This window comes from Lithobates pipiens, unplaced genomic scaffold (genome assembly GCF_037356315.1).
Source record: "Lithobates pipiens isolate NorthernLeopardFrog02 unplaced genomic scaffold, aLitPip1_a1.2 Scaffold_27, whole genome shotgun sequence".
Classification (NCBI taxonomy): Eukaryota; Metazoa; Chordata; class Amphibia; order Anura; family Ranidae; genus Lithobates; species Lithobates pipiens.
The window spans coordinates 134960667-134979185 of NW_027507788.1; the positions used below are offsets into that span (position 1 = coordinate 134960667).

General features: G+C 40.3%; 1 protein-coding gene across 1 annotated transcript in view; it reads left to right on the top strand.

The window, feature by feature from the left end:
• The first annotated feature begins 2156 nt into the window (after window positions 1-2156).
• NTF4 (neurotrophin 4) overlaps window positions 2157-18519 on the top strand; it is a 199664-nt gene continuing 183301 nt past the window's right edge. Inside the window, exon 1 of the mRNA XM_077457501.1 lies at window positions 2157-2548. The gene's annotated coding sequence lies outside the window, so the exon portion shown is untranslated. The remainder of the gene's footprint in view (window positions 2549-18519) is intronic.

The window sequence follows — 18519 nt, forward strand, 5'->3', positions numbered from 1 at the left end:
AGGGCGCATGCGCACTGACTCCAGTGCGTGCCCGCGTGTACGGCCGATGTCATGTGACCGGTTGCTAGACGCGGAGCGGCCCTAGCCTAGCAACCAGTCACTGACTCGGGCGGCAGAGGAGCGGCGGGCTACGCACGAGCAGCAGGCTCCTCCGGCTGCTAATGGGAACGGCGTTCCCGTTGTGGAAATAGTACGGGAACGCCGTTCCCATGCGTTCCCGCAGGACTCGAGCCCTGACTAAAAGACCTATGAATAAATGGCTGCGAAGATTCTCTGAGTTTCCATTATTTCTTATGGGGAAAATTGCTTTGATATACAAATGCTTTGGATTACAAGCATATTTCCCAAACAAATTATGCTCGCAATACAAAGTTTTACTGTACTAGTAAAATAATAATAATAAAAATGCAAAAAATCTATCCCCTATTTTTGTATAACTTTTGTGCAAACCAATCAATATACGCTTATTGGGATTTTTTTACCAAAAAGTATGCATATTGACCTAAACTGAGTTTTTTTTACATATTTTTTGGGGGTATTTATTATAGCAAAAAGTAAAAAATATTGTTTTTATTTCAAAATTGGTGCTCTCTTTTTGTTTATAGCGCAAAAAATAAAAACCACAGAGGTGATCAGTAGCAGAATACATATCGGCCTAAACTGATGTTGAACACATTTTTTTTTGGAAAGCAAAATAATGTGTTTTTTCTTTCAAAATTGTCGCTTTTTTGTTTATGTACTTGCCGACCGCGCCATAGCTGAAAAATGGCTACAGCGTGACTGTGTTTTCCTGGGTGGGCGTCCATGGACATCCTCCCAGAATGTTGCTCTTGCACGCCCCCTGGGGAGCGCTCCCGCAAACATCCATGACCGATGGGTCCGGAAGACCCGGCGCATCACTGATTGTGGTAAACGGCCGCTGGTAGCGACCGTTTACCATGTGATCGCTCCGTCAAATGACGAAGCGATCACTTGTAAACAAACCGGCGTCATCCTCCCTCCCCTCTCTGTACCGATTGGTACAGTGCGAAGGGAGAGGCTGAGAGATGGCAGCAGTGCTGTGGGCTGGATGTGTAGTGCTCACAGCCCTGTTCAATGCTAATACTCTGCCAATACTGTGCAATACTCTGCCAATACTCTGCAACACTGTGCAATACTCTGCAATACTCTGCCAATACTCTGCAACACTGCAATACTCTGCCAATACTCTGCAACACTGTAATACTCATCCAATACTCTGCCAATACTCGCCAATATTCTGCCAATACTCGCCAATACTCTGCCAATACTCTGTCAATACTCGCCAATACTCTGTCAATACTCTGCCAATACTCTTCCAGTACTTGCCAATACTCTGCCAATACTCTGCAATACATTTTAACAAAAAACAAAAATTTTTTTTTTTTTTACAGAATTTTCAGTCTTTCTTCATTTATAGCGCAAAAAATAAAAAACCTAGCTGTGATTAAATACCAACAAAAGAAAGCTCTATTTGTGTGGAAAAAAAGGACAAAAATATCATATAGGTACAGTGTTGCATGACTGAGTAATTGTCATTCAAAGTGTGAGAGCACCAAAAGCTGAACATTGGTCTGGTTAGGAAGGGGGTTTAAGTGTCCAGTTGTCAAGTGGCTAAAGTGCAAAAAAAATGAAAACTGCAGGGGTGATCAAATACCACCAAAAGAAAACTCTATTTATATTGTAAAGCACTGCGTAAACTTTTGGCACTATATAAATCCTGTATAATAATAATAATTTGTTGGGAAAAAAAATTACATCAATTTTGTTTGGGTACAGCGTCGCATGACCGCGCAATTGTCAGTTAAAGTGACGCAGTATCGCAAAAAATTGCCTGGTTAGGAGGTGGGTAAATCCTTCCGGGGCTAAAGTGGTTAAAGTCACAGGTTCAGCAATTGGTAAGAAACATTTTCAGCAAGGGGGGGGGGGGGGGGTCAGCTAAAACCAGCACTGAGGAGCACCTTGTAGATGATTTGTAAAGCTACATAAAGACATTGAGCTGGGTTGCTGATAAAGGAGAATATGGGAGTCCCAGGCAGGACTGAACACAAGTCCCAGGCAGGGACCTCTGAGCACAACTAGACCCACCCAGGTATTTTGCCCACTGGCCTGGGTGTTATTATCAGGGTGAAATTTTCTCCAGAAAGGGGAGTGGAGAAGTAGACACGTCACCAGAAGACAATCTGTGTGTGTGAGTGGAGTGTGTCTCTGCCTCCTGCCTGTGCTGGGACCTCTCTCTCCTGTGTGTGGAGTATAGAGATCAGTCCCTGGGAGGGAGGGAGGCAGCTCAGTGCTGGGACCTCTCCTGGAGGAGATCGGCAAGAATGACTGCTCTGTCCTTCCTGCTGACACCAACTCTGCCTGCAAGGATTGTCAGCAAGGTGTCCTGAGACCAGAGGAAGAGGTGACCCCACCGGCCCTGATCTGTCCCATCTCATCCCTGGATTACCACAAACAAAAGTCCCTGAGATCTCTTCTCCGATCACATGTGTGCTGGAGGAGCCGACTGCCTACTCTCTGCTGGAGCAAGGTAAGAAAAGAAAGAGGGGGAGAGCTCTGCAAACCTCCTCTACACGCGTGTCTATCACAAATAACCAGTATAACAATAAAAAAGTATGTGTATAACAAAGTATAAATAAGTATGTATATAAATAAGTGTGTGTATAACAAATAATAAATAAATGTGTGTATAACAAACAAGTATGGGTAAAAAAAATGTGTATAATAAAAAGTAAATAAGTATGTATATAACAAGTAACAAATAAGTATGTGTATAACAAAAAGTAATTAAGTATGTATATAACAAGTAAACAATAAATATGTGTGGAAGAAAAAGTATGTATATAAGAAGTAAACAATAAATATCTGTATAACAAAAACTAAATAAGTATGTATATAAGAAGTAAACAATAAATATGTGTATAACAAAAACTAAATAAGTATGTACAGGCATACCCCACTTTTAAGTACACAACAGGGTTTATTTACTAAAGCTGGAAAGTGCAAAATCAGGCTCACTTCTTCATAGACACCAATGAGCTTCCAGGTATTATTACCAAAGCTTAATTGAACAAGCTGGGGTTAGAAGCTCATTGATTTCCATGCAGAGGTGAGCCTGATTTTGCACTTTCCAGCTTTAGTACATAAACCCCATAGTGTACTTAAAAGCGGGGTATGCCTGTATATAACAAGTAAAAAATAAATATGTGTATAACAAAAAGTAAATAAGTATGTATATAACAAGTAAAAAATAAATATCTGTTTAACAAAAAGTAAATAAGTATGTATATAACAAGTAAAAAATAGGTTTGTGTATAACCAAACGTAAATAAGTATGTATACAACAAGTAAAAAATAAGTATGTGTATAACAAAACGTAAATAAGTTTGTATACAACAAGTAAAAAATAAGTATGTGTATAACAAAACGTAAATAAGTATGTATATAGCAAGTAACAAGTATGTTTATAACAAATAGTAAAACAAAAAAAATGTATATAACAAGTAAAAAAAAAAAAAAAAGTATCTGTATAACCAGCAATAAATGCAGTATATGTATAATAAATAGTAAATAAGAATAATAAGTAAGAATGTGTATAGCAAATAAGCATGTTTATAGCAAATAATAGATAAGCGTATAACAAATAATAAATACACATGTGTATAATAAAGATTTAATTCTGTGTATAATCAATTCATACATGTATAGCAGCGGAATTCCTGCATTCTGGATCTGATCTGCATCAACCGAGCTTTTCCTCTATGCCTGTTCTTCATTCTGAATGGCTGCCTGGCATTTTGGTGGCCATCCAGTGACTTTACTTGTTTACTGAGATGCTTTGATTACGAGTTTGATGTATTTTGATTACATTATGATTGCATGCTGGAAAAAGAGATATACGATTAATAACTTACGATCGTAACTTCTAACTATCAATAGAAATCCTTTTCCTTGCATGTGGCATATTGATTACTTGGGCTGTTGAATATAGTCAGGAGAGTTTAATTGGAAAAGAAAATCGATCATTTGTCGAAGCATGTATGGCCACCATTAGACTGATGACTCTTGTAGGGGGATTTACTAAAAGTGGAGAAATCTGGTGCAGCTCTACATAGTAATCAATCCGTTTCCAGGATTTATTGCCAAAGCTTAACTGAACAAGCTCAAATTAGAAGCTGATTGGTTACTATGCACAGCTGCATCAGATTCTGAGTGCTCCAGTCTTAGTAAATCCCCCCATTGATGTTTTTGTATCAATTACCCCCTATTTTGTTACAGTATTTTGTCGTCTAATGATTTTCTATGGGATCACTAACAGTGATATTCTTGATGCTCAGCGATTATTAGCATTTCGGCTCATTTGCAAAACCACCAGTGGCATTTGCTCTTAATGCTTTTCTATGAAATGTTGCAGCCGTGGCTATGCTTAGTTGCAAATCACTAAAGGATAGAGATTTGTACTAAAATCCAATCATGTAGAAAATCACCAGCGACTCTAACAATGAAATCATTCATTACAAATCATCTTTAATTGCTGGCTATAGGGATTTGTAGCAACGGTTAATCTATGTGAAAAAACGCCTGTGTGTCATTAGCCATAGAAGCATAGGGGGTGATTTACTAAAATTGGCGAGTGCAAAATCTGGTGCAGTTGTGCATGGTAGCCAATCAGCTTCTAACTTCAGCTTGTTCAATTAAACATTGCCCAAAAAACAAAACTGGAAGCTGATTGGTTTCTATGCAGAGCTGTACCAGATTTTGTACTCTCCAGATTTTGTAAATCAACGCCATGTGACATGTGGTTATAGGGACGAGGAGGTGTATTGATTAAGGGATAAAAAATCTGCAGGATCATATTTATTTTCCAGCATACAGAGTTGTGTCTTGAAGTGTAAAGCTGGGTTCACACCTATGCGCATTGGATGTGGGTTTCACCGCATCCAATTCGCATGGTAGGAGATAGTGACCGGCTCTCTATGGAGCCAGTTCACATATCTCCACTGCGGCTCCGTTGCAAATTTGCATAAGAGTCCTGTGCGTCTTTTGGTCCGAATTCATCCCAAACATTCAAACTGAAATTGGACCTGAAACGGTGAACGGGGACGCACCGGACCCCTGCTGTGAGCTGCATGTGGCAATAGTGTGAACCCAGCCTAAATGGTGAGATTGGATATGTAGAAGAAGAGAAGGCCATGGAGTTAGATCTAGGAAATTCTATAATGGATTTTCATGGACTGGTGGATTTGTTATACTTCACAAAGGGCTTCTTGTATATTATATAACTAGTGTGAAGTGACATTTGAAATTGCAGGTGAATGAGTAAAGTGTTTGACAATGACAGTGCAAATCTGCGTTTGTAAACAATGTTAAATCTAGTTGGTCAGATCCCTTGTGATTCCTTTAAATCAGCTGTGGAATCTCACTACTTCTGCTGCAGGAGAAGGTGTTCAACTCCACTTGCTGCATTCTCTTTAGGCTCCATTCACTCCTAGGTGATTTGAATCGCAAGCAGAATTGCAATGATTCCAAATTTCGGCAAAATGCAGAGAGCATTTGCTATGCCATTACTTCTTATTGTCACCCCAATCATGGTGCAACTTTGCAGCGATTGTCACGTGACATATAGCAGTAAAATTGCATGTTGCCCAAGAGAACTTCATTTGGGCGACACACGACCCACAATTTTGTTTGTGATTGGAGTGCCATTAGAAAGTAATGGCATTGCAAACGCATCCCGCAATTTGGAATCGCGAGAAGAATCGCAGCGATTCTGCCTGCATTTCAAATTGCGTAGGGGTGAATGGAGCTTTCATATCAAATAACAGGCAGAGTGACTCCTTCCTAATGGATGCAGCAGGTGGCGGTGGGAAGTCAGGTGCAGAGTCCCCAAGAGACCTAAGCAGTGGGGGATCTGACCTCCCATCATCTGATCCTTAACTACATGTTGGCAGTAGATGATCCTAAAAAAGCATGCAATCAATACACATTTCCAGGTTTTTTGTTGTCAATGCTTAATTGAACAAGCTGAAGTTAGTAGCTGATTGGCTGCCATGCACAGCTGCACCAAATGTTGCAGTCTTTTTAGTAAATCTCCCCAATTGTGTAATATCCCAGCAAATAAGCCCTTTATTTGGATATCTGCCACAAAGATTGAGAACAAATGTTAATTGCCCCATTTCTACATTTTTTGAAAACTGTAGCAAAACCGGAGCTGCTTCTTGTAGCAAATTGTTCCAAAATGTTTTCCTTTTCAAAAATAAGGCTTACTACGTTAGTATGGAGTCTTCCGAACTCCGTTCTACAGATTTCATAAGCTGACTAAACAGGGAAAAAAAATGACTTTGAAATGATTTTACCATTACGTACATTTAAGTACGCTGGATAAAAACACAGTCTATCCCCTTATTTATGTTGTACTTCTTTTCTGGATTGTAAGAAATGCAAAGGATTAGACGAGAGGGAAATAAATGGAAGCACTATGAACGTCACAGGAGCTTTGGAAAGGATATGCTTAACATTTGTTTTATCTGAACTCTATTTGAAAAAAATAACCTGTAATATATCACATGGGAGAATGTACGGAAATGAAATAGATTTATTAGTTATGAGCCGGTTGATATACTTCTGCCTTGTAAAACCCAAGACAAATGTCTCGTGGTGTCAGAAATATCCTGCCCATTGCCTATATGGCTTACTGTGTTATGTAAACAGAGTTGTAGGAGAGGTTATATGAGGCAATGCAGGACAGGCAAAGCACAGAACACTGAACTGCTCCAGCACTTCTACGAGAGGCATCTAACAATGGTTCCAGCCTGTTTGATTGAAAGGGACAATGTATAGGAGAAGAGAGTTCATGAAACATGTTGACAAGAGAATGACAGGACCTTCACTTGGTGGTTTCCCATAGATATAATTGTTGATGACAAGCTAAGTCAAAGGAAGCATGTGGTTTTGTAGACACCAAGCAAGAACTTGAATTTGTCAAATTGCAAAGTCATACATTTGCTTATGATAGGGTCAGCTCACCCTGTTTCAAAGGGGACTGTTGTGGACAATTGTCCCAATCCCATAAGATGTTCTTTTTTAGTTCAAAAGGGTTAGACACATTGCAGGTTTTTCAATAAATAGCAGGACACATTAGTGATTGTGCTACTGATGACACTTCATGGAATATGCTACCTGATGGACGTTGCTGGTTGAAATGCAATATTTCAATCACAAGTGAGGAAGAAGTTATAGAGCATCACATTCCTGGTGCAGGCAGTTAGAGAGACCTCTATCTATCTATCTATCTATCTATCTATCTATCATCTCCTGACGTTGAGTCACTAGTAGGATTTGGGATGAAAGATTTGTAAAATTGGTGATCATAAAGTTTTTTATGTTCTGGAATGAGCGTTTACTGCAGTTTATAGTGCAGATTTATTTTTAGTTTTTTTTAGTTGTGGCCATCGTTGCAGTATGCGATAAATGCAAGCACACCATAGTACCATTTGGATGTATTTGTACCTGAGATCATCATATAGATGAATTACTTTACAGTAGCCTATTCATGTCAGCCATGCCGTGTCCAATTGCCAATCTGTACCACGTTAATTGAGCTTTGTGACAAACTCCAGTTTTGCTATAAATTTGCCCTTACATTATTGGAAATCGTTATTCTGTAATTTCGTGTTGTTAAAACTGACCCTCCATTCCAGTCTCCTGCCCAATAAAACCGAAATTCTCATCCATGGTAACATGACTTGTTTCTACGTTTTTAGACTGGGCTTTCCAAAATTCTTTCAGCCCGCAATTTTCAAAGTCTTCACAGTGCTTGAAGTTATATTATAACAGGTTGTCTGTTTCATGGAAATGGGCATCCCATCAGTGTCATTTGGTTTACTGCACTAGATGGTGAGGTATTGGTGAGGAATATAAAAGGAGGAGCACTGCATGTCTAAAAGTCAGAAGGGACAATGCTACGATTGAGGTTAAAGCGGTATTAAACCCCAAAACAAAAATGTTATGTTTTGCAGCTTACCAATCTCTAATTGTAGTGGCTTTCTTAATTTTTGCAGAATTGTTTCCTTTATTTTCACCTGGTGATCTGGCTAGTAACTGCACTTGAATATCAACATTTTCAATCTGTGAAGACAGTAGCGCTCAGCTGGCCATTGATGGCTTGATTCTCTGCTGGTTCAGCGGGAACTGGCAGAGATTTGAACCATTAATGAGCAGGCTGAATGTTCCCAAGTTGATCGATCAGCTTGGGTACAGCCAGTCTGTTATATTTTACATGCGATTGTTGCAACCTGCTGTTATAGCCGCTTGCGATAATCACAGTGTTTTCCTGGTAGCGAAAGGCAACCTATGGTTACAGGAAACAAAATTGCTCCTGCTATGGCCGCACTAGCAGATTTAGATGAACAAATTGACTACTTGACTAACAAATTGAAGCCAAACTCCAATAACACTTTTTAGAAGTTACAGCAACAGTTTTTCCATTTGGGAAAGGGATTAGATAAATGAATAAAAGTAGACCATTGTAAGCACCCCATCACTGTTAAATGGTTTGTCTCAACTCTTACTGACACTTTTGCTGGAAAGCTTGGCCTGAAAAAGTGAGTTACAAATGAACAGACTTAAGCCTCGTACACACGATCGTATTGTTGGCAAACAAAACCATGAACCTTTTGTCCCAAGGACGTTGGCCCAAATTTGTCTTGCATGCAAACGGCACACAATTGTTGGCCAACAAATACGAACGTAGTGACATACTACATTGTTTTTCAGCTCTTTGGGCTTCCACTGTTTGAGCTCCTTCTGCTAATTTTGTGTTAGTAGAAGTTTGGTGAGTGTTGATTCGCACTTTTCATTTTGCACTTTTCATTTCACACATTTAATTTTGCACTTTTCCGTTTCTGAACGGGCGTTCGTCAACCAGACATGTTGCGGAATGGGAGGAGATAATGTTTTTTTTATTATTGGCCTTGGAGTTATTGCTTTGATATTATTTTTTTGGTTGAATAATGATTTGATTTGGTATATTTTCTATAATTTTGGATGCATAGAATGCACTTTTTTTGGTTAAGTTCTATTGGCAGATAGTATGTCTAATTTTATTTGTTTTCTTTTTTTAATGCACAAAAAAAAAATTGTGTAGAATAATACTTGGCTATGTGTTTTACTTCAAATGATACTTTGGGAGTAGGCAGGTAAATTTAAAAAAATACAATGTAAAATTAACAAGAGACACCAACATAGTTGTATCTTTGATCTTACAAAACTAGGGGATAATGGTGTTGTAACTTGGCCAAAAAAAAGCATAGTAATATTATTCTTGATATCACTAGAAAAAAAAAGCCTTTGAAAATTTGTTTGCAATAACTCAGTATATCAATATCACCAGGAAAGCAGCTTCCTTATTATCCCATTAAAGAAGAAGAGAATGTGCGCTGCATTTCCAGATTTCATAATTTGCCATGTCACAAATGTTAATTCTCCATTATGAATGCTAGTTTACAAGACCGACCGCTTCTGGCTTGTCCTTGCTTCCGAGCGCGCGTGTTTGTACTTTGGACTTTTGTCCGACAGACTTGTGCACACACGTTCCGAAAATCCGACAACACGCATTTGTTTGCGGAAAATTTGAAAACCTGTTAGCCAACATTTGTTGACAGAAATTCCGACAACATTTGTCCAAGCATACACACAGTCGGATTTACCACCAACAGGCTCACATCGAACATTTCCCGTCAGAAAGTCCGATCGTATGTACGAAGTTGTAGTGTATGGACAACCAGTTAAAAATAAAGGAAAAAATGTCTATTAAAGAAAGCTAATGCAGCCACCATATCTAAGATTTGGTAAGCTGCAATATGTTACATTTTTGATTAAGGCTAGGTTCACATCTGTGTGGCCTGCAGGCCGCAGTTTGCACAGGCATGAGAGCCCATTCATTTGAATGGGCTGCCGTGACACACAGGAAAGAAGTCCCTGCGCTATTTTTGAAATCGCAGTCTGCATGGGAACTGAGGTGGGCCGGTGCCAGTATTTGTGCGGGTCCCGCAGCGGCACCTCCAGCACAGATGTGAACCTAGCCTAAATACTTCTTCAAGCATAACCATAAATATAAAAAAAAAATCAATAAATACACAATACATCTATGTGAAAAGTGGTGTTATCTGCACCATTAAAGTGATTGTAAAGTCTTGTTTTCTTCCCCATAAAAATAACAAATATGTTATACTTACCTGCTCTGCTGCAGTGGTTTTGGACAGATCCTCCTCTTCTCGGTGCCTCTTCTGTGCTTCTGGCCCCTCCCTCCTGTTCAGTGCCCCCACAGCTAGCAGCTTGCTATGGGGGCACCTGAGCTGAGTCACACATTTTATGCATATATACATGTATTTATGTGCATATGATATTGAGCATAAATGCATTATACTGCCCATAATATTAATTTATTCTCGCCATTGAAATATATTTATGCTCATACGCCCGCATATACAGTATGCGTGTTTATGTATATGCATACATTATTCTTGTAAGCTCCTCTCCAAACACAGCTTTGGTGCCTTTTTTTTTGCCTCTAAATATTTCTTCAAAAATACTGATCTAAACGCTTGATGTGCATGACCACGTAGGCTAACAGAAAAATGTAAGTAGAGGCATTAAAAAAAGATACGCTGTATGCCGGGAAAAGCTATTCTTTTTGCCTGTATGCATGAGGCCTAATTCCAATAGCATGGAACATTTACATTTAGTATGTATTAATCTGTCCTTCTTAGCAAGTCGTAACCTGGAAAAGTCAATTCCCATCCTGCAGCAGGAGCTCCCTGTATTTTTGTCCAAACTCTATAGCTGCTGACTTTTAATAAGGACACTTACCTGTCCAGCGAGCCTGCGATGACGGCCGCCGAAGGCCGATCCGTCAATCGGATCGACCGATGACGCCTCCATCTTAACGAAGGGAAACAGGCAGTGGAGCCTTGCGGTTTAAGTGTCTGTTTCCTACTGCGCATGTGCGTGTCTCGCGGTGCTTTGTGCATGGCCCTGTTGTTTTCTGTCCCACAAGGCAACGGGGCTGCTTGCCGAAGAGGAATAAGCGCCGGGGAATAGGAAGAGGCAGATTAGGAAGACTGCCAAGCAACAGCGGTTTCAGGTAAGTTAAAAGATTTTCTTTTTTTTTAATATATTTTTTTTATTTTAAAGAATTTTAATGCCATTTTTTTATTTTAGGGTGGCCCTCCACTTCAACCCCCCCTTACTCTAGCCAAAATGAAAACAAGTGTTGCCTTCAGTTCTACTTTAATATCTTTATAGGTATTTATACAGATGTTTTTTTTTTTTTTTTTTCATTTTAGACCTCATGCACACAGGCATATGTATTTAAGCTCCAAATATGCTGCATTTTTTCTGCCAAAACGTAAACTTTTTTTGCATATATACATGTCTTTTTTTTTATAATTCTTTATTTCTTTGCAAGAATACAAAACAACATCATTAATCAATGAAGTACAACATAATGCATTCCTGCCCTTTTTATGAACAAAACAAAAACAAGACAGTATCAGTACAATATCCAATACAGTATATAGTATCTATTCCTCATAGTGGTCCAAAAAAAAAAAAAAAATATATATACATGTCTTTATGTGCATATGGTATTGAGCATAAATGCATTCTACTGCCCATATTCCTTTATCCTGGCCATTGGAATATATTTATGCTCATACGCCTGAATATACAGAATGCGTGTTTTTGTATATGCGTACATTATGCTTGTAAGCTCCTCTCCAAACACAGCATTGGTGCGTTTTTTTTTTGCCTCTAAATACTTCTCAAAAAATACTGTAGGTAGAGGCATTAAAAAAATATATGCTGTATGCCAGTAAAAGGTATTTTTTTTTTTTTTTGCCTGTATGCATGAGGCCTAATTCTAATAGCATGGAACATTTTACATTTAGTATTTATTAATCTGTCCTTCTTAGCAAGTCGTAACCTGGAAAAGTCAACTCCCATCCTGCAGCAGGAGCTCCCTGTATTTTTGTCCATGCAATGGTAGTTTCATTAAGCATAATGTAATGGAGCAGCGGACAAAGGTGTCAGTCACTGGTGGCATATACTTCTCTATCTTTCTTTGTAAAGAAATTATTAAAAATTAGTCATATTTAGTGGTAATAGCAGATCCTTGTAAAATCATAATCATGCATTTCTATAAGGCAAGAGCTGTTTTTATTTTGTAATATATCAGGGATCAGTCTTGCATAATAGTGCTTATGCAAAGTATTCCAGCTTAGAAGTACACTTTGGCTATTTCGTGTTCTTTCATTCATAAAACCATGCGGAGAATCCAACAAGGGTGTGTGATTAGACTACAGCAAGACGTCCTCTGTTCATTTTCCGTGCCAGCTGTTTTGCATTTGGGAAAGCCGAGAGTGATCTCGCAGGTTATTGGGCAGGCTGGTTTACAGCAGAGGCTGGGATCTGTAACAACATGATGAATCAGAGACTTGATACATTCCGGAGCTTTTCTACCCCTCCAGTAGTCTCTAGACTAGTAGAATTCAGTCTGTCTTTCAGAAAGCCTAAGCAATGAGTAAAATCAGGGAGTTGGTAATGTTATGTATGAAATGTTACCACTGTGCTCAAATGATAGGGCTGGTAGATCACAAAAATAGAAATGTAAGGCCCCTCTGACAGCCAGGTTATGTCTGTGCCCTGTTCCATTTGAAGCACATGCAAGGGATTTCTGTGCAGCTCTTATATCATAGTTTCATAGTTAGTAAGGTTGAATAAAGACACCAGTCCATCCAGTTCAACCTGAGTGAGTGTCTACAATTGTCCCTATCCCTGTACATTACACACTCACATTGGTCCCTACCCTCAAGGAGCCCACAATCCAAGATCCCCATTCATATACTAGGGCCAATTTTGGACAGAAGCCAATTAACCTACCTGCATGTCTTTGGTTTGTGGGAGGAAACCGGAGTACCCGGAGGAAACCCACGCAGGCACAGGGAGAACATGCAAACTCCAGGCAGGTAGTGTCATGGTTGGGATTTGAACCAGTGACCCTTCTTACTGCTAGGTGAGAGTGCTAACCACTACACCACTGTGCCGCCCACATCTTCATTTATTTTATACCGTGTGTGTGTGTGTGTGTGTGTGTGTGTGTGTGTGTGTGTGTGTGTGTGTGTGTGTGTGTGTGTGTGTGTGTGTGTGTGTGTGTGTGTGTGTGTGTGTGTGTGTGTGTGTGTAGGGGGGGGGCTTGCCGGCCCATTCCTTTCAATAAACCCTTCAAGTTGTATTGGGAAAATTGGGAAACTCCACTCCAGAAGTGCGACAAAGCAAAAAAGTTTCCATTATATTCTATAGGGCTTGTTCACATCAAAATCTTATGCTGTTGTTTGTGGCTTTGTTTGGGCAGGGTTATGCATTTTTCACCCTGTAGACTTCAATTGGAACACCTGAAAAATGTGTAGTTTGTGTGTAGTGTCTAGCATTTTTCAGGTGCTCCAAATGAAGTCAACATGTGTAACCCTGCCCAAATGAAGCCACAAAAAACAGCATAGGATTTTGATGTGAACAAGCCCGCTTTCCATTGACTTAATGTAGAACTATAGGCAAAATATTTGTATTACTTTATTTGGATAAAGTAAAACCCGATATGCACAATCAGAATATCGCACAAAAACACTGCTTTCCAATCGATCGTAGAATAATCTGATTGTTAGTACACAGCTTTCATCCGAAATTATTATGCCCTGTACACACGGTCGGACTTTCCGAAGGAAAATGTGCGATTGGATCTTGTTTTCGGAAAACACGATCGTGTGTGGGCTCCATCTGACTTTTTCAGTCGGAATTTCTGACATGCAAAGTTTTAGAGTTGGATCTAAAATTTTCCGACAACAAAATCCGATCGTTTAAATTCCGATCGTGTGTAGACAATTCCGACGGACAAAGTGACATGCATGCTCAGAATAAATTGCGTGACGAAAGCTATTGGCTACTGCCCTCTTTATATTCGTCGTACGTGTTCTACGTCACCACGTTCTGAACTATCGTATTTTCTGACAACTTTGTGCGACCGTGTGTATTTTTATGACAAGTTTGGGCCAAAATCCGTCGGAAAAAATCAGATGGATTTTGTAGTCGGAATGTCTGACCGTGTGTACAGGGCATTAGAAGAGACAAACAGGGAAATTTTTCTCGTACGATACCAGATCATATGATTTTCGTTTAATCAGTACAGTTTTCATCCAAAAATACAATACAATTAATAAATTACATCACATCCACATTTTTATTCATTTTGAAATGGAGACTAGCATGCAGAAAAAAAATGGACAATCATTCGTCCGATAATCTCATTGTGTGTACTAGGCTTAAGGGAGGATTATAACCCCCCTTGTCGGTTTATTTTTTGCCATATGTGTCCCCTTGGGGAGATTTCTATTACTTTTCCAGGGACATACCAAAATTTGGGATTTGCTTTTACTTTTTTTTTTACAATATTTTATGAAAATGGTAACCAAGCCAAACAGAGAGGGTGAATCTCCTTAACAGAGGCACAGACAGCAATAAAAACTGTCAGGGGCTCTGATTCATCTCCCATTGATCCAAAACTAAAACAGTTGTACTTTAAATCTGTGTATGCAGTAAAGCATGCATGTAGGTTAATTGTGTGCAAAGGCTGTTTGCTCCTGTCTTCCTTGATCCTCCCCTTCTTTACTTATTTTGTCCTGTTTACCATTATCATTGAAAGTGAAAGTAAAGGAAATCCCACATTTTTGGGTTGTCTCCAGAAAAGTAATAGAGGGGAAATATTCCAATGGGGACACTAGTTCTGGGGTTCCCAAATAATTCTTTAAATTTGCAGGAATTTCCTCTCACTTTCTGCTTGGCTATGGGACAGGAAGTGAAGGGAAATTTCCGCAATGGGACAGAGATTGGGAAAAAAAATCTGACAGGGTTTATAACTCTCCCTTGCTCTATCGAAAATGAAAAAAAATTGTTTGCCTATAGTTCTACTTTAATGTAGGGGATACTTTAAGTTAAAAAACACTTTTAGAATCACTTTAAGCTAACATGGTGGCAGAGTAGGATGGTACACATACTACAGCTAAAATTCTGTCCCACTTCATGTTCAGCGGGCAGCACTGCCACCAAGCGTGATCAAATCAAGTAAATGGGGGCCGTGCTGCCACTGCGTGAAATTAACATGGCTGAGGTTAAGTGCTGCTGGCTTTCAAGGGTTAAATAGGCATCCAGGAGGCAACATATTGCCTCTCAGCTGTCTGTCTATTGCCCTCTGAAAATCGGTCCACTGCGGATCACATTTCAAAGGGCAACGCAAGTGTCAGTGAGCCCTAGTGTCATTGTTTCCTTTTCAAAATGGTTTGTGTAGGATCTCTCTGGGTCTGGTGTCAGCAATGGGATTTATATAGCTATTCAACAGACAGATAAATGTCATGATGAAGACTAAAGTTGTTTAGCATGTACTACAGGTCGTGTCCACTGAGTAAGTTTACATGCAAAAGCAGTGAGGATGTGCAAGTACGCAACAAAACAATTACAATCAGACAATTTAACTTTTAGGTTGAATGTATTATTATTGTTAAATGTCAGCTTATAGCAAAACAATTTTGTGGGTACAGAATAAAAGAAGGGAAGGGAAGAGAAGTATAAACGTAATAACCTTCATCAAAAACATACAGAATCAAGACACTAAGGCCTCATGCACACGAGACGCAGATGAAACCTCTGTTAAAAAAAAGCTGAAACGCGCGTTTAGAAACGCGCGTTTTGCCGCGTTTGCATGCCGCGTTTAGACGCGTTTAGACGCGTTTGCGTTTAAACGCGTTTATAAAGATAACATCATGTAGACCCTCCCCAAGCTCTCAAAGAATTTTTTTTAACTATTTCTGCTATTTTGATCAGAGTGAGCAGCAGCAGCATAGAGAGCAGTTGTACACTTGCATTTGCCGTGTCACTTGCCACGGCACCTGCCACAAGTTGTGGATTGTCCACTTGCCACGTCACTTGCCACAAGTTGGGGATTGTCCACTTGCCACATCACCTGCCACGTCACCTGCCACAAATTATGGATTGTCCACTTGCCACGTCACTTGCCACATCACCTGCCACGTCACTTGCCACGAGATGTGGATTGTCCACTTTCCACGTCATCTGCCATGCCACCTGCCACCAGCTGTGGATTGTCCACTTGCCACGTCACCAGCCACATCACCTGCCACAAGTTGTGGATTGTCCACTTGCCACGTGACTTGCCACATCACCTGCCACGTCACTTGCCACGAGATGTGGATTGTCCACTTGCCATGTCACTTGCCACGTCACCTGCCACGTCACTTGCCACGTCAGCTGCCACGTCACTTGCCACAAGATGTGGATTGTCCACTTGTCACATCACCTGCCACATCACTTGCCACATCACCTGCCACGTCACCTGCCACAAGTTGTGGATTGTCCACTTGCCACGTCACTTGCCACATCACCTGCCACGTCACTTGCCACAAGATGTGGATTGTCCACTTTCCACGTCACCTGCCATGCCATCTGCCACAAGTTGTGGATTGTCCACTTACCACGTCACCAGCCACATCACATGCCACAAGTTGTGGATTGTCCACTTGCCACACCACTTTCCACGTCACCTGCCACGTCACCTGCCACAAGATGTGGATTGTCCACTTGCCACGTCACCAGCCACATCACCTGCCACAAGTTGTGGATTGTCCACTTGCCACGTCCCTTGCCACGTCCCCTGCCACAACACCTGCCACAAGTGGATTGTCCACTTGCCACATCACTTGCCACATCACCTGCCACAAGTTGTGGATTGTCCACTTGCCACGTCACCTGACACAAGTTGTGGATTGTCCACTTGCCACGTCACTTGCCACATCCCCTGCCACAAGTGAATTGTCCACTTGCCACATCACTTGCCCCATCACCTGCCACAAGTTGTGGATTGTCCACTTGCCACGTCACCTGACACAAGTTGTGGATTGTCCACTCGCCACGTCACTTGCCACATCACCTGCCACAAGTGGATTGTCCACTTGCCACGTCACTTGCCACGTCCCCTGCCACAAGTGGATTGTCCACTTGCCACGTCACTTGCCACGTCACCTGCCACAAGTTATGGATTGTCCACTTGCCACGTCACATGCCAGTCACCTGCCACAAGTTGTTGATTTTCCACTTGCCACGTCACCTGCCAAGTCACTTGCCGCGTCACCTGCCAGGTCACTTGCCACGTCACCTGCCACAAGTTGTGGATTGTCCACTTTCCACGTCACTTGCCACTTCACCTGCCACGTCACTTGCCACAAGTTGTGGATTGTCCACTTGCCACATCACTTGCCACCTGCCATGTCACTTGCCACAAGTTGTGGATTGTCCACTTGCCACGTCACTTGCCACAAGTTGTGGATTGTCCACTTGCAATTGCAATTGTTTAAAATATTTTTCTAATGGTTTTTCATCATTTGCAATCATTTTTGAGATTTTTAATGTAAAAAAAAAGGTCACCTTTAAAAACGCATATAAACGCAAACGGGTGCCGCGTTTAGCCGCGTTTTGCGTCTGAAATGCAGAAATTTTTGTTTCTGAACGCATTTTTTTGCTTCTGGAAAAACGAGATTAAACGCAACTGCATATAAACGGAAAAAAACGAGACTGTGTGCATGGACACATAGGATAACATTGAATGAGTTCAGGTGCAGTTGAAAAAACTGTCCAACTGCATCTGAACGCGCGTTTAACTGCGTCTCGCGTGCATGAGGCCTTAGAAAGGACCTTCATAGATGATTTTACTTTTTAAGCAAAAAAAAAAAAAATGGGTTAGTATTGCCTATTGCTTTTTGTTAGCTTGATGATTCATAATTTGAACCATTGGTAATCAAGCACTGTAATAGGGTCATGATATTTCTGTTTTAGATAGATACTGATGAACTCTCATATTGAGGTCTTTGCACAAGTTCCATCCACACGTTCACCACACACATCATACATCATGCACATCCATCATTATAATTTTTTATTTTTAACTTTTGTACGAAAATTTTGAAAAATAATTTCTCAGAACATTCTTTCTCGCCAATATTTGTACCTTATTATTTCCGCACTACACAATATACTATGATATAATGAGACTTGACAACACAAAAAATATTTAAGCACAAAAAAACTTAAAAAAAGATAAAAATAAAAAAAAAACACTAAAATTGTGCCAGCATATATGAATAATAATCAATAGTCAATAAAAAAGTCCCAATAGAATCCATGTCCGTGTTGTGAAATACCATGCATGAGGATATTTCACTCTTCAATTTTCAACTTTCCATGTACTGTATATCCTCCACTTTGTGCACAAACTGCATGCAATAGAGTTCTCCCCCCTCCAGATTGAATCTCACCATAGGATTATGACCCCCCCCCCCCACCTAAATTGGGTCACAATGCACTTGTGTCCCTCCTTTGGGGACT